Source organism: Micropterus salmoides, unplaced genomic scaffold (assembly GCF_014851395.1).
Source record: "Micropterus salmoides isolate LMB-PRFRI ecotype aquatic unplaced genomic scaffold, ASM1485139v1 Ms_hic_scaffold_2916, whole genome shotgun sequence".
Classification (NCBI taxonomy): domain Eukaryota; kingdom Metazoa; phylum Chordata; class Actinopteri; order Centrarchiformes; family Centrarchidae; genus Micropterus; species Micropterus salmoides.
The window spans coordinates 6,074-9,510 of record NW_024042169.1 but is presented as its reverse complement, the minus strand read 5'-3'; the positions used below and the strand labels follow the sequence as shown (position 1 = coordinate 9,510).

Sequence of the window (3,437 nt, the reverse complement as noted above, 5' to 3'; positions counted from 1 at the left end):
ACAAAGGACACTACAGTTCAATGGTGAGAGGTTTTTCAGTTGCTCATCTACTCCTGCAGCATCCTGTTTACAAAAATGTATTTAATTTTGCAAAAAAAGTTCCACTTCAATCAAGAAAATGTTAAAAATTCATTATATCCATGCATTTGTGTGAAGATATTTTTACTTGCAAATGTAAATATTGCATCAATGATTGATTTATAGAAAATACATAATATTTTGAAATGATTGATCTGCCGTTAGCTGCCATTGTTACTTAACATGTACCCGATATAGTTAATGGGCTGCTCAAGCGGCCCGCAGAGCGAGCGGCCCACTGGGATTTCTCCAGTGCTCCCAGTGTTTCCCACAGAATGACTGGCACTGTGGCAGGGTGTAGTTCAATATCTTTTGTTTAAATTTATTTATTATTTTTAACCTTATATCTGCTCGCCTTGCTTTTCCCTTCAGTTATCTTCTCGCCACACTCACACACACATGCGCACACATACACATCTGGTCTCTTACTGCAAAAACACCGGCTCATCCTGGCCTTTTCTGTTTCTCTCTCCCTGTATGTGTCTGCTGACTTTCTCCATCAGCAGTGCTTTTTATAAAGTCGCCAAAAAGACACAGAACTCTTTTGAATTTATCTACCCGCGATTCTGTTTTTACAGCAGCAGGTGTGCCACGTGTGAAGGAGGCTTGTTGTTGACGTAGCCTATTGAAACCTAGGCTACATGGTACCGACTGACATCTGCTCTGCTGTGATCACTGTTTACTGTTACTTTACCTAATCCTGCTTGTAAAATATCCATGGTGTCCCCATCTTTTAATACCAGATAACATCTCTCTATGTGTTTCTCTGCAAAATGCTAAAATAGGCCAAAAAATATACCTGGGTGCCCCGCCCAAGTAAAGTCTACATGTGGTTAACACTGGCTCCCGATTGCTAGTTCAACCATGTTTTGAACGATTAGCAGCAGAAGATTACGGTAGTTTTTTACTCCCACACTGTGCTACATTATTATTCCAGTTCACACATATCTATTTTTAGGGGCAAATGCAAGTGAAATACTCCCACTGTAGAGCCCTAATAAGAAAACTTTACTATTATTACTATTACCTTTATACTATTAAATGCAAAAAGTTTCTCCCCCTCATTCCACTGCTCTCATGCATACACGCTGGACACACAGCTTGTCCTGCACTCATATTCCCCACCCACATGCACCCAGACACACAGCTGGTGGAGATTTGCACTCTATTGAGTTTATTGAATTTTGCATTAAAAGTTTTAATATGCCTCAGACAGAACTTAAGTAAGACTGATGATGATGCTTTATTATTTTTTACAAGTCTTTGCATAATATCCTTCCTTGATAAGTTTGTTTATTTTACCTTTCCCTAACTTGTTATGTTTTGACCACAGTGACTGTGTTGACTTGTGTTGTTGTTGCAGGATTGTGCTGGAGTGATCCTGTATTGTGCAGAGAACGCCACTCAGGTTGCGTTGGATGGCATTCAGTGTTTGGGTAAGTGCCAAGAAAGGGAGCGGTTCAAATGACAGCTGAACCTTAAAATTAAGGCATCTATTATGATTTTCTCATTACAGGAAAACGTATAAATACATTCCAGTTTGGATTTATTTATTTCAGACAGGAGACTATAGTTTATAGACACAAATCATTGGTCACGCAACATAGAGATTAGACTGTGATGAAGACTTCACCTGGGGTTAACGTCATTGTCAGGAACTGGAAGCAGGGCTCTACAGGCGCAGCTAATTTGGTTAATAAATAGCATGTTGACTTGTGAATGGCTGCAGTGTGGATAAGAGAGCGGAGGCTTACTCGACAGCATAGTGTGAACATGGAGGATGTTATCTCTTTGATTTTAACTTCTAGGGTAATCGAGAGAAGGAATATGCTTTGTATAGTATGGATGTAAAGAGGCGGCAGGTGTGAAATACACATTGGTTGAGTAAAAGATGTTAGTTCAGCAACTTATTTAGTCTATCTATCTATCTATCTATCTATCTATCTATCTATATATATATATATATATATATATATATATATATATATATATATATAATACGTTTTATTCCTGCAGTATATTGGGCTGTAATGCAACCTGCTCCACTACTGCGCACCAATTATATTAAAAAAATAATGTGTCACTTGTCAATAGGTGGGAATGGCTACATCAACGACTACCCCATGGGACGATATTTGCGTGACGCAAAGCTGTACGAAATCGGCGCCGGCACAAGTGAAATTCGCCGGCTTATCATTGGACGAGCCTTCAACTCCATGTTTAAATAATCAGAACTGAGAAATGGAAATCGCTAAAGACTGTACGAGTGGTTTGCTGTGGATGAACACAGTTACTGACACCGAAGGCCTTATACTGTATGAACTGCTGCTGCCAGATGTCAAATCATCATGCATCAGAATCATTGTCAACTGTGATTTTAATTCATATATATATATATATATATATATATATATATATATATATATATATATATATATATATATATATATATATATATATATATATATATATATATATATCATACATACACAAACATAAATCACTCAAAGTTAAGTGTGATGTTGCTCACCGACAACAGGTACAGCAGATTAAATGTTGATTTAGTATGTTATGCGGCCTTGATGTCATTTTGTTTTTATATTAGTCTAGTCTGAGGTTATATTGAATGGATAACCACTGAAATGCCAATAAAGCAGTAAAATAAATATTTGTTATGCCCAGCTCGTGGAAGAACATAACAAAGAGGCAAGGTCCACGCAGAAAACAGTTTAACTGAATCATAAGGTTTTATTAAAGTTACCTTAACTTATAATTAACTCAAAACACAAGTAAACTTAAACTCATCATATTCAAAGCAAACAACCAAAAGAAAAGGAGCTCTTGAAAGGCACCCGCCTTCCAGGAGAGAGGTCGCGAGGAAGAGGGCCATCTTGGTTCACCACAGCTTTTTAAGGACTTAAACAGGTGGCTGCAATCACCAACGAGGTGGGCGTGTCCAACCAAACAGGAAGTCAGACCTGGAAAGAAAAGGACAGAGAACAGGCCAACCCCAGGCCCCAGGCAGTCACATATTTGTCCTTTATAAACCTTTATATTACGGAAATGATTAAATATCTAGAACACCTGACCTCCAAAACTATTGCTGCCACGAGTTTCAAGAGCCATCAACATGATGGCCACTGCTTAGTTTGTCTTTCAACAAACACATTGGCATTTCAAGGGTTATAGGAATGAATGCAATTTGAATTGTGTACTGTCATTGTATAAAATGAACTGATGTATTAGAAGTTAATGATTGAGCAGATGAGGGGCTCGGTGCTCCGGGACACTTTCGCAGGCCACTGTTTCTTCGATCAAACCTCCAGTAACATCCAGTAATTACTTTCTCTAACCTTAAT

General features: G+C 38.1%; 1 long non-coding RNA gene across 1 annotated transcript; it reads left to right on the top strand.

Annotated features, from left to right (window-relative positions):
- Positions 1 to 2,488, top strand: LOC119882114. The gene is made up of 3 exons (XR_005440461.1): positions 1 to 23; positions 1,442 to 1,514; positions 2,173 to 2,488. It is a non-coding gene; the product is annotated as an uncharacterized LOC119882114 (long non-coding RNA).
- The last annotated feature ends 949 nt before the right edge of the window (positions 2,489 to 3,437 follow it).